The sequence below is a fragment of the Herpailurus yagouaroundi genome, unplaced genomic scaffold (genome assembly GCF_014898765.1).
Source record: "Herpailurus yagouaroundi ecotype Mexico unplaced genomic scaffold, PumYag 142, whole genome shotgun sequence".
In the NCBI taxonomy this organism is placed as follows: domain Eukaryota; kingdom Metazoa; phylum Chordata; class Mammalia; order Carnivora; family Felidae; genus Herpailurus; species Herpailurus yagouaroundi.
Genome location: NW_024412397.1, coordinates 6,228,481 through 6,241,950, shown reverse-complemented (window position 1 = coordinate 6,241,950; position 13,470 = coordinate 6,228,481).

Sequence of the window (13,470 nt, the reverse complement as noted above, 5' to 3'; positions counted from 1 at the left end):
ATAGCGATGGCAAAAGAGGAAAATACTGGTCCCCAGGCACAGTTGAATAAACATCAGAAATGCAGGGAGAAGGAGTTTAAGGATAACAATGCAGTAGGAGAACTCACAGGGTAAAAAGAAAAAAAAAAAGTCTGTAGGAGAAAAAAACAGCAAGTATTGCAGAAAAAAAATTGCAAAAGAAAAAAGTATAATGTGATAATAGCACATGACTCACCCCTGCAGCCAATGGTACTGACAATAAAACAGACTGTGGGTGTTTTGAATTTTAGTTCCAAGAATCTACCTGTGGCCAAATCATAAAGTCAATCGTGGTTTCGTAATAAAATGTAGATAGCGTTCCCTGTGGCATCACAGAACCACACGTGGAAACAAGTAAAGCGGAAGGTTACAGTCAGGGGGAGAGCTGGCACACTTAGCACTTTGTTGTACACAATCAAGAGACGCTAGGTGCACAGGTACAGGTGATACATCATGAGGTCCAAAGTTGCAACGTATCATTTAAAATCACGATCAGGGGCGCCTGGGTGGCGCAGTCGGTTAAGCGTCCGACTTCAGCCAGGTCACGATCTCGCCGTCTGTGAGTTCGAGCCCCGCGTCAGGCTCTGGGCTGATGGCTCAGAGCCTGGAGCCTGTTTCCGATTCTGTGTCTCCCTCTCTCTCTTCCCCTCCCCCGTTCATGCTCTGTCTCTCTCTGTCTCAAAAATAAATAAACGTTGAAAAAAAAAATTTAAAAAAATAAAATCACGATCAACACAGGAGCCATAACCGGAGATCCTGATATCGTGCATCGTTAGTTTTACATCATAAGTTTCTAACAGGCTAATCACTTACCATTTCTTCTGTCTCTAGCATATGAAGAAGTCTATGCAAGAAGTATACGCAATATCTTTAAATACAGATATTTAAAGATGGATGTTATTTAGACCTATTGAGTTTTCCAGAAGACACATGAACACCACTAAGTTTTTACAATGTGATTGCATCTCGAACGACTGGGGGTTGTAAAGAAAGTATGTTTTCTTTTCTCGGTAGGCTGTTTGTCCTTGTTTTTCGGTGTGTGCAGGGACTTGTGGATCCCCAAATCCTGGCTTCGAACGTGTGTCAAAAGCACAATATTTGGAAAGATTTAGCAGTTAATCTCTGGAGAGTTTCCTCATACCAGTCACATGAAAGAGACAGTAATACTCTGGGTTTTGCCATTTTCATGTGGCACAATCTATGCACCTTATATACGCTGTCCGTGTCATATGGAATTAATGTTGATTTTAGAGCAATGATTTATTTCCTGTATCCTTTGAGATTGGAAACCTGTCTGAAAATTATAAGAGTGGTAAAAGCCCTATTGCATCATGCGGGTGTTCAAAGTCGGCTCCTGGAGTAGGTAAATAAGGCTTATCTCCAATCCTCAAACCATCTTTAAAGAGGCAAGCTGTAAATGTGCCAAAACTCTGCAAAACGTAGCACAAATGTAACGCAGCATTGCAGTTTGATTGCTGAGAACTAGGAATGCCCCTTCCCTGCAGGAACTCTATGCGGGTAAACAATGTTTATCCCCCATTCCAGTACGGAAGTTTAAAAATTTAGACTCCTCTTCCACATTGCACACAGCACACAGTCGCACGGCAATATGAATCCTGCCGAAAGGAGCCAGCTGCCATACAGACATCAATAGTGTGGGGTTACATTAGAAAATTAAAATATCTTCTAAAAAGTGAGCTCGAGGATCACTTAGTTATTCAAGGCTAATCTCTATCCCCGATCAACTTCAAAGGCCCCGAAAGGAGAGGCACATTCAACGAGGTAGGGCAAGCATGTCTCGGGGGGTGGACAGGAGAAAAGGGGCGAGCCTGAATTATTTCTGCAGCCTTCTGGCCTAAGGGTTGTCCCGATTTGTAGTGTTAAAAATTAGAAATCCACGCCAGATCATGTTTTAGTTTTCTAAACATGTCTTAGGACCAACAGTGTATGGGTCTCACTACAACATCTGGATGCAATCTCAGTCACTCTCCATATACAACTGTTTTGTCTTCTTAAGTCCCCAGTGGAAGCTCTCCCAGAATGGTGAACGCTCAGGTCGGATAAACCAAACCTGACAGAGTCATATCATGTGTTACAATAAAACATGATTCAGTGGTCACCTAGAGACCACGGATTTATTTCTCCAAGGAGGGTCCTCCAGGAGGCTGGATGTCCAAGATCAAGGCACCGGTGATTCAGGGTCTGGTGAGAACCCTCTTCCTGCCTCATAAATGGCGCCTCCTCACAGGGGTACTCACAGGGATGAGGGAACTCTGTGGAGTCTCCTTTCTAAGAGTTAGGATTTCAATAAATCTGTGAGGGCGTCTCGTGCATCAACATGTCTACAAAGCCTTGCTTGTCGACAGGCACCCCAAAAAGTTTCAAGGAATACATTTTAGAGAAAATGAAATTCTAAAACTGTGTGATGGGAATATGATGACTCAGTTAAGACAATTCATTGTTGCATGCCTTTGAGGGGGAAACTTTAACTTTTTTAATGTTTATTTATTTTTGAGAGAGAGAGAGAGAGAGAGAGAGAGAGAGAGCACAAGTGAGAAAGGGGCAGAGAGAGAGGGAGACACAGAATCCGAAGCAGGCTCCCGGCTCTGAGCTGTCAGCACAGAGCCCGACGCAGGGCTTGAACTCACGGAGCGTGAGATCATGACCTGGGCCGAAGGCAGAGGCCCAACCGACTGAGCCACCGAGGCGCCCCGAGGGGGAGAATTTAAACTATTCTTAAACTCCACAAAGTTCACGTGTGTCTTTGCCTATGACATTTTAATTGTTAGAATTTTTAGTAATTGAAGAGATATTCTTTAAATGTTAAGTTGCCTTTTTTCTCTGTTAAAATGACATCACGCTGAACACATCTATGCTTTCAAATAGTTAAACCAAAGCTGATGTAAATGACTTGATTTAAGAATAATCGATTTGGAGCTGGCTTCTGTTGGATCACAAAAGCTAATTGTTAATTTTTTAAGAATTTTGTGAGAGCCAGATTTTAAAACATTGAGAGCTTAAAATTGGCTATGGGCCATCACTGTCAGGCTTCCTCCTCAGCCCCAAACCATGCCAGTTATTAAACATCTACCGGCACACCTCTGAATAAATTTTGGTTTAACAGAAATATCTAACTATAAAGGAAGTTAAACTTTGCAAGATCCACATCTATCATGTATTCAACAGAAGATGAGCCCGAGGCAAGACTGGGAAAATGGATCTGTATTTGCATTTCTTCCTTTCCTTTGTGTCAGCCCAATTAGGGCAAAACAAGTATTTGTAGGTTTAATAGACCCTAAATGAATTTTTAAATACCAATAATATCAATAAAATACACTAGATTATTTAATCTGCATTTTCTCTTCGCCTTCTATAAAGCCCTACAGTTTTGCAACATCCCATAGTGATTTGGGGGTGCCTGTGTGGCTCAGTCAGTTGGGGATCCGACTCTGGATTTCAGCTTAGGTCATGATCCCAGAGTCGTGGGACAGAGCACTGAGTGGGGCTCCATGCTGAGTGTGGAGCCTGCTTAAGATTCTCTCTCTCTCTCTCTCTCTCTCTCTCTCTCTCTCTCTCTTTCTCTCCCTCTGCACCTCTCCCCCACTCATGCTCTCTCTCTCTCTCTCTCTCTCTAAAATAAAAACAAACAAAAAAAAGCCTCTCTCCTCTTCTTGAGTTTTGTAGCCTTAGTGAATTTGGTGGTTTTCCACACTTGCTCTCAATTTTCCAAGCTCTTCCAGAATAAGAACTTACGTGCTCATCCTTTTTCCCTCTCCTTCCTTCCTTCCAGTAACACTTGCATTTGATCTGGCCACATACTCAAACCTCAAATCACCATGGGATATACAATTGTCTGTACAGTGGTTCAAGCACATACGAGGGACCTGTACTTCCAGACGTACCGAATCAGAAATACTACGAGTCAGACCCAGTGGTCTGTCATGTAACGAGCCGTCCAGAAGATTCTGACGCATCCCAAAGTTGAGACCCAGAGCTTTATACCGTACAATTTGTAAGGACAGCGATTATACCCATTGCCCTACAGAGTGCCTGAAATACAACAAGCATAGAGTAAAAGATATTTTTGGATGAACGTATTAACTAATCCTCTAAAAAATCTCGGTTCTAAAATACTCTGCACACACACACAGAAATCTGCAAATTGCTATTATGCCCCTGAGACCACTCTCCCCAGAAAGCCTTGCCTTTCAGTATCACATGGATTGATTCCTTTTCAAGTCCTCATTTCCTCTGAAAAGGTATTGGGAAAACCAGTCAATGCTGAGCAAAGTGCTTCAGGATGCTGGCTTCAAAGCGCACAGAGTGGAGGGGAGCACAGCGATGTTATTTTCACACTGATCCTCTTAGAAAAAAGGACATTTCAGCTTCGATGGTTGGTCTTCTTTTCGGAGCCCTGCAGCAGATTTTTTTTTTCTTAAAGAAAGATGGATAAGCAGTAGAAGGAATTGAGACTGGGATCCAGACTGTAAGAGTGAGGGAGAAAAAAAAATCAAAAGGTTGATATGAAAGAAGAGCTCTCTAACAGCAGCTTTCATCTTAGACGTCTCCCAAACAGCTTCCACTTGGAGGCCAGCATGCCACAGGTGTGCCCACATGGGCAGGTAAGAGAAAGAAAGACTGCCAGGCTGCGGCGAATTCTGGTCCGTCGTGCGTTCACCCCAAGGCGCCCTTCTGCATATGGTGTGTACCTCCCTGCGCACAAGTGGTTAGCCGGTGCTTTTCAAGAACATGAAAGATCTCACAGAACCAAAGGGCTGTAAGATGTGGAACAAGCCTAACAAGGCCGCCTCGGCAATGGTTAGTAAGAACGCCTTCAGGAAGGCTTTTGTGTTTACCGAAAGAAATGGATAAATACCTTGTGTTTTCATGATTCGTCACTGGGCGTTATAGGGAGTTACCAGAATTGTTCCAAATTAGAAATGAGAGAAAAAAAAAAAATCTTAACACCAGGGGGAAATGGAAAGATCAGTGAATTCACCCAATATGATGATGTTAATGGAAATAACAGGGATAGTAGTAACTCTGTACCTGGTGGGTTATGGCAGAATATAGGTATATTTCCAAGAGACAAAGGCAAAACCAAATTTTGATTTCCTAGTTCACATTGTGAAGGCCAGCTAAAGACTTAATATCACAAATGGGTCTTTGTCACTTCAGTTTGTAAATGGTTGTGTCTGTCTGCATAGACGTAAATGACTATGGCTATAATAGTAAATGAAAACTAAATTCTTTTTCAAAATAAAAAAAAAATTGTCCTCTAATCTACTGACTAGGAATTGTTCATGTAGTTCAATCTTGAAAGAATTCATCTTTAATGCCAGCAAGGAAGACGGATGGTTATTGGAAAATGATGCACATCCCTTGGAGGAATATCCTGGAAAATTCAACGGTTCCATAAGAGCGTGTTTGGAATTTGAAAATATGTCACAATAAAACTATTTGACAACTCTCTCAGCCCTCAACATGGTGGCTTTTCCAATGAAATTGTTCCTGTAATTTGGTGAGTAGCAAAGGGTCATAGGAGGTAACTCTTATCATTTCCTTTGGAAAAGTTTTGCCCAAAATAATAATTGTCATTATAACTTCACTTGAAAATTTATTTTCAAAAAATTGGACCTCTTTTTCTTCATTTCTTATCCCTGCAGTTTTATTTTAATGCACATTCTTTCTGAACAGATATATCAACATTTCCTAGGAAAGCATTATATGTAGAGGGGAAAATACAATTACAAATAAGTCCTTAAGATGGCACCAAGCTTACTGTGATGCCAATTATACCTTAATAAAAATTTTAAGAAAAGATGGCACCAAGCTAATGAAATCGACTACTACCAAATGGAGCCGTTATTTGGATAACATATGATATAATTTAAGTGATATTGTTTGTCTTACCTCAAAATATTATTACAGGAAACCCTAAGAGACTAAAAGATTTTGCATAACAACCGGAAGAACCCAACTAGAAATAATTAGCTCTTCCACAAATATCTCAGGTCTATTATTAAACAGGGTTATTTGAAAGGGTTTTATTGTCTCCTCATAGGAGCATAAACTATAACGCCTTACGTCATGGTTCCCTGCTCTTCAGTTTGCTAATGTTGTAAACATCCAAAAAAAATAAAAAAGTTTATGCAGCTGTTTCCCCAAGAAACCTTGGGCAAAGCCACATCGATTTGAGAACACACAGAACATCGTTGTGTTGTATGTTCAGCAACCCCACAAAATCAATGTGTACACTATCCTCATGATCTCAGTCTAGAAATACAGTAATTCTAATGAACACTGATGTATTTTACTTACTTTCTTTCTCCTGGTTTTCTTTTTTTAATTTTTTTAATGTTTATTTTTGATAGAGAGAGAGACAGAGTGTGAGCAGAGGAAGGGCCGAGAGAGGGGAAGACACAATCTGAAGGAGGATCCAGGTTCTGAGCTGTCAGCACAGAGCCCAACGTGGGCTCAAACTCATGGACCACAAGATCATGACCTGAGCCGAAGTCGGACTCCTAACTGACTGAGCCGCCCAGGTGCCCCTACTTTCTCCTGGTTTTCTAACGTGGAGCTACTTTGTCTTTGCCATGAGTGGTAACACATGAACAAAATTATAATAATATATTACTCCTGTTGATGACATCGTATAATGTGCCCTACACACTACTATTTTATCACCATGAGAAACAACCTAGAGTCACAATTCCTGAAGTGAACGGAGTGTCCGAGAGGGCAAAGCTTTAAGCATCGATTCCATTTAAATGTTTCTTCTCAGCGAAAAGACTCGAGGTGGTTTTCTCTCTCCATGTCCTGTGATACCTATGCACACTCGCAAATGAACCGGCTTACTTGGAAAGGAAAAATGACACTATGTGAGTGTAAAGCATAAAAGAAGACACCCTCCATTGTCACCACGTTCCGTTGGGCCCAATTCGGACAATCGTGAAGAATTCCCCGGGCCCGCACCCTGTCACTCAGGCCCTTCGCTTCAGTAAGGGCCTGTGTCTGTCTTCACGCCTGCAGAGCCCAGAATAACCCTGGATTATGAGCAAACCCTCCAGATAATCGTCCCATCGTTCTTTTTGCTCTATGTGCTTGTTCTTTACATAAAGGTAAGTGGCCAACAGATCATATTTCAAGAATGCGTAAATGCCACTAAGAGAGGTAGACCCAAAAGGAGGATCTGCTATACTGAAACACATTGCATACTTTTTCAAGAGTTCAAGCCATATTTATCTACCTGAGGATGCCTCCACAGTCCCAAGTCACACAGGATAGCATGATGAGATGGCTGTGACACTACTAAACCCACGCTTATCTGTGATTCTTTTATCTGATCTCCCACAGTTAAATCTGTCTAGAATATCATCATGCGGAATTACATTTTGTTTCGAGTTACTAGGACTTTTAACTATTAAATTAATTTTGAATCACATTTTCCAAATAGTCTCAGTGAGGGGAATTTTGAGCAGCCCTTTATCAGGTAAATTAAACAACAGCTTGCATACATAGCCCAGTTATACATGCTCACCCATAAATATGAAACATACCCTGCTTAGAATTAATTGACGACAAATAAACGGCGTGGCCGTACTTCCATATCCATTCTCTGCACGGCCAAATCCCTTCAAAAACGGAAACCTTCAAAAGGTCTTCGATTTAAATGATGGGCAATTCCAAGCAACGTTTCTACTCTCTTCGCATTTTTCTAAATCACCTGACTTAAACATGAATAAAACATCAACTACACGCTGATCAAATCATCTGTTGTGAGGTCAACAATCATGCAGTTGAATTTATTAGTCTGTGATCTGAATTATCAAACCACCATTAAAACGGAAATGATACCTGAGTCCATTTGTGGTCCTGGTTTTTACGAGCTGCCATAATGCATCAGGGTCACTGTCATTTGAGCCCAGCCTTTTCCTTCCCAAATTACCACTAAGAGTGCGTTGTGGGTGCCGGTACCCATCTGTAATTTACTTTATAATTTTTGAAATGTGGTAAACCAGACCCGTAGACAGAAATTCTCAAGCAAGGAAAAGAATTTAAGTGGCACGGTAAAGGTACCTTTACTAGGGAAGAAACAAACATATATGTAAAATATATATATGTGTGTGTGTGTGTGTGTGTGTGTGTGTGTGTGTGTTTTAAATCTTGATCACAGTCTTGCTTTCATTCATTTGGCAAAACAATTTTGATGAATATAACAAATCCTAGTCTATGGAGCACAGACTGTGTGCCAGCACATCCTAGAACATTCTAATTTTTTCTTTACCACATCCATGCAAGAGCGGAAACACTACTATTTTACAAAACAGGAAGTCAACGTGTAAGAGAGGTTAAATTGGTTATTGCCAAATAGCCATTGGCAGGCAGAACGGGCACTGGAATCTGAGTCCAAACCACAAAGGTGGTTGTGTTTTTCTAATAAGGCTGTCATCACAGAACATGACCGACTGGGTGACTTAAATTTATCTTCTCCCATGTCTGGAGACCGGAAGTCAAAGATCAAGATGCTGGGAGGGTTGGCTGGTTTCTCCTGAAGTTCTCTCCTCAGTTGGCAGGTGGACACCTTCTTGCTGGGTCCTTACGTGGCCTTTCCTCTGTGTGTGAACATCCCTGGTGTCTATACCTGCTTTCAGAACTAGTATTATGAAAATACCAATCGTATTGGCTCAGGGCCCCACGTTTATGATCTCCGGTAACCTTAATTACCTCTCTAAAGGCCCTCTCTCCAAATACAGTCACCCTGAGGGACAGGACTTCAACATACAAACTTGGGGTTTTGGAAAGGATGAGGATACAATTCAGGTCATACGGTGCTCTTCCCACGGGGCATAAGCTCTAAGAAAGGAGAGGATTGCTTCCTGGTGTTCCACACCCAACACTGCACTGGGAGCGTCAGATACATAATGCACGAAACAGAGCCTTTGTCATCCAAAAGATCTAAGTGCACCAGAGCAGAATGCATGCAGATAATAATGTGGACAAAATGCTGGGACTGCACTGGCCTGAAGCAACTTCTCATCATCTCGAAGGGGTCACTCTTGTGCTAATGTCCTGAAACAGGCCCTTCTAACATTTGGGGTGTTTGGATAGACTTGGAAATCATGTATTTATGCTGAAGACTGTATTTACTTAGCCGGCTTATTGGATTGATATCATGGCTTAGTATGACATCTTCTTCCAATTGCTCCTACAGTTGGCACTGACACTAACGTGGGTTAGGGAGATGCTGTAGGAGATGGGTATTTGTGGCAAAAGTTGAGTGATCAGCTCTCTGGACTGTCTTGTAATGTAAGCTGGTACATTTTCCATGCCACGCTATGCGTTATCAAAGGTCCCTGCTGGCATTCACAAGTTGAGTCTCCAAGGCCAACCTGAATAGCTTTAATGTTCCCCCAAGCTTGGACAAACTTTAGACAGCTTTCTTCCTGATAGAGGCCCTTTACATCCTTTTTTCTTAGACCATTTACTTTAGAAATAGAATTGTATTTTATAATTGCAAATGATTTCCATGCCACTTTGAAATGTACATGTCTCCTTAAAAGTATCTTAAGGACATAAGGAATGTCGCGACATAAGGAATGTCTTTCTCAAGGACCTGAGAACCATCTCTTTGATATAGAAACATCTCAGGAACGTGGTGCCTCTCTGTCTCCTAGCCTCTGTGGGAGAGTAGGGGCCTAACTTCAGTGGGTGCCTTGGTCCAAGTTTTAAAACTACCTCCGGTTTAAAGATTCAGGAAAGCTTATTTTCTTTTACTAAAGTCAATTAGGAAACATGGGTGGCCCATGATCATCCCCACCCCAGTCTTGAAAATTCCCCCAATTTTTGTTTCAGGGGAATTGAGTTCAATCTCTCTCCCCTATTGCTATGGATAAATAGTCTCCTTTGTCTGTTTAACTTTATCTCGTGCAATTTTTACTTGGCAAGGCTAACAGGCTGCTCAAGGCCTGAGACACGCTTAGTTGACTTTTCCCTCCAATCGACAACCTAAGAGAGGAGGGATGACTCTACAGTGTGCTGCTTTGAGTACTGGAAGGATCTCTACACTAGCATGAGAAAAAATCATTTCTCCTACTGTCCATCACTGCCTGAAACATAGTCAATGCTTCCCTGCACTGGCTTTTCTCATTATTGTTGACCCTCACGTTTTCTTTCTCGTAAACCACTGTTTCCATGACAATTCATAGTTCTCTTAACTCATCTCAACAGCAAAAAATAAGGAAGCTTATGGGAGCAGGTGGAAGGGGGTCTATGGGAGCCTAGAATAGTCAGCCTTCGATCTGAGAAATAACATACGGAAAGTTAATGTCTGAAGTAGCAGGGAATGTTCGGACGACTACTGATAGATAATTTCGGGGGACCTCCCTTCCCCCACCCATTATCCTCCTTAACTGTAAGAACAACCTTCTCCGTATTTCTCGAAACAAAACTATTACAGGTTTGTTGTGCAACATCACTGAAGTGATGGAAACTTAGAAGAGCAAACCATTCATTGCACTGCTTGGCACAAGAGGTTTCACACCTGTTATCTTACTTTGCCCTCACAAGTACCCGGTGGAGCACGCGAAGAAACTGCAGCTTACGGCTCACACACTAATTCTAAGACAGAGCTAGGATTCTAACAAGTGCCTGCTGGGCGCCGGAGTTCACGGTGGTGCACGACGCCATGCTGCCTCTTTCTCCTCCCTCCTTCCCCCACCATCACCGGGAAGAGTTTCCACATCAGTGTCTCATAACATTGGTTCTAACGGCAATGCTGTGAGACAGGCTATTACCATCTCCATGGTTATACAAATCAGTTAAAGATCAGAGAAACTGCATCATTTCCCAAAAGTCACAAATGTCAAAAATTGAAAGTGCGTTCATCAGACTCGAATCCAAGTTTGAGACATAACTTAAAAAAGGTTTATCATGATTGGGCACAACAACAAAGAGAACCTGAGTCATGGGCAGGTTAATCTGGAAATAAAGTTCTCAGTGATGCCTTTCAAGAAAAATAGCAAAATATATAGAAAAAATATGTAACTGAGCCTTATTATTTTCCTGTAATAATGACTTATGTATTTTAAAATATAATCAATATCTGCATACCAAGCAAGAGAAAATAATCATGGTAAAGGGATGATTTATTTTTTCCCCATAAAATTTGTTAATGTTTATTTATGTTTGAAAGAGAGAGAAGCAGCACAAGCAGGGGAGGGGCAGAGACAGAGGGAGACACAGAATCCACAGAAAGCAGGCTCCAGGCTCCGAGCTGTCAGCACAGAGCCCGGGTGGGGCTCAAACTCATGAACCGTGAGATCATGACCTGAGTCAAAGTCGGTGCTCAACCGACTGAGCCACTCAGGCGCCGCTAAAGGGATGATTTCTCTATTGTTTCCGCTTTTAATGCTCATTCGTTTTCCTCCCTAAGTTATTTGAATCTCCCTTGCTCGAAAACAAAGATCTTGCCCTATCAGTTGAAATGTCATAACTCAAATTAGGAAATTTGTTTTAGAAAAGATAAAACAATTTTTATGCAGTTAGAGCCCATTAGTTGCATAAACAACAAAATATGTAATGCTGGAAATACACGTATATAAACATGAGTCATTACGTGCTCCAGACCTATTTTGACTCTGGGCACCAAAGGGTAGCACAGAAAGATGGAACACATTGCACTCAAACAAGAACGGGAAACAGAGTAAAGAGATGGCCGAAATCTCAAGAGTTCAATTCATTATTCCCATCAGCAGAGTAATATTGGGCAGTACTGTTCATCATTTTTCCATAGTGGCCCCTTCTGTCCTCTGTCTCCCCTCCAGCTCTCCAACCATGTCGGATGATTTGCCTAACCTCATGTCCAAGGTTCACCTACCCTCAGATGCCTCTGGTGAGATTCCTGAAGCTGCTGTTCCCTCCCTTCACATTTGGCGTGCAATCCGCTCTGACTCTTGTCCCTGCCGTCCCGCTGAAATTGTATTTGCCTTGCCAAATCTTGTGGTCAGGTCTTTGTTGATAGAGCACAGAACGTCCAGTCATTGTTTATGCTTGGTCACGCCTCCTTATGCTTGGACACGCTTCTCTGTCTGCTTTGCGGGGTGCCATCTTTCGACTTTCTTCTCGTTTACCTCTTTCCCAGGATGCTTGGAGCTCTTCCTCATGACCCGTGCGTGACACGTTGCTCTATCCCCTTTTCTATGTTCAGCCCCGAGATAATCTTAGTGAGTCCCCTTTCTTTTACCACCCAGATGTGATGATGCTTTCATTTTAGTTTGCGATTTCTTCCATGGGTTCCAGGCTTCCGTATCTCCCCCTCTCCTGCCTATGATCTCCTCACGTATGTCAGGCCGGCAGCTTCCATCTAATACAACCAAACGTATTGCTCAGTCCCTCTGCCCCATTGCGGATTAGCTTGGTCTGTATCCATTGGAATTCTTTTCTAATATACTGGGCTGAATTATGGAAATTGAGAAGTTGCAAACTAACTTGTCAAGAATTCCGTACAGTCAGGTTTCCCTCTACAACTGAAGGCCTGCCAGCCAGACAGACATGCACGAAGCTTACGTTGGGAGGGGCATTACATGAGGCGTGCCCAGGCGTGGCTCACGACAAAGGATGGGCACATGGCTTTCTGCACTGGTGTGACAGCTTCGTCACCATGGCAGAGGACACTGATCCTAAGGGTGGGCATTTTCCTGTTCAGGTCAGCATGACAAATGATCTTCTAGGCCTTCTAAAGCTTTTCCCAGCTGCCTAATGCCAATTACTAAATCCCTCTCTGCCTAAACCAGCCAGAATGCTTCGGTCATCTGCAACCGAATCCTAGCCGCAATGGTCTCAGAACGCATTCTTCCAATCAGCTTCTTTGCCTCCTCACCCTTCCATGTGGATGTCACTCCTGTTTCTTCCGCGTCCCCGGCCGATCCATCGGGACTCCCTCAAAACACCGGTACTCTTACCATACCGGTCCCGACTCCCATCTTGCTGCTTCCAGTCCTGACACTTGACACCCTGCTACTTGATATTAGATGGCCAACCAGATTGGTCTTTTAAAAACGTAAATCATATTACATCACTCCCTGGCTCACGTGGTCCTATGCACCCATCCTGAATGAAATCCGATCTTAACCCAATGTGTCATGCTCCGGAAGATGTGGCCCACCTACCTCTCTGACCTCACCCCTTACCACCGGGCCCTAATTTTCTGTCACCCACGTACACCCCACTTGGTCTTATGGCAAAAACTTTCGTTTCTGTGAAACACCTCTGGATCGGTTTTAGATGGCTTGCAAATTTGAATCATTTGGGCCTCTGCCCGGAAAGACTCTCACAGCCTCCTATTTTAAATTTTTTTTTCAACGTTTATTCATTTTTGGGACAGAGAGAGACAGAGCATGAACGGGGGAGGGGCAGAGAGAGAGGGAGACACAGAATCGGAAACAGGCTCCA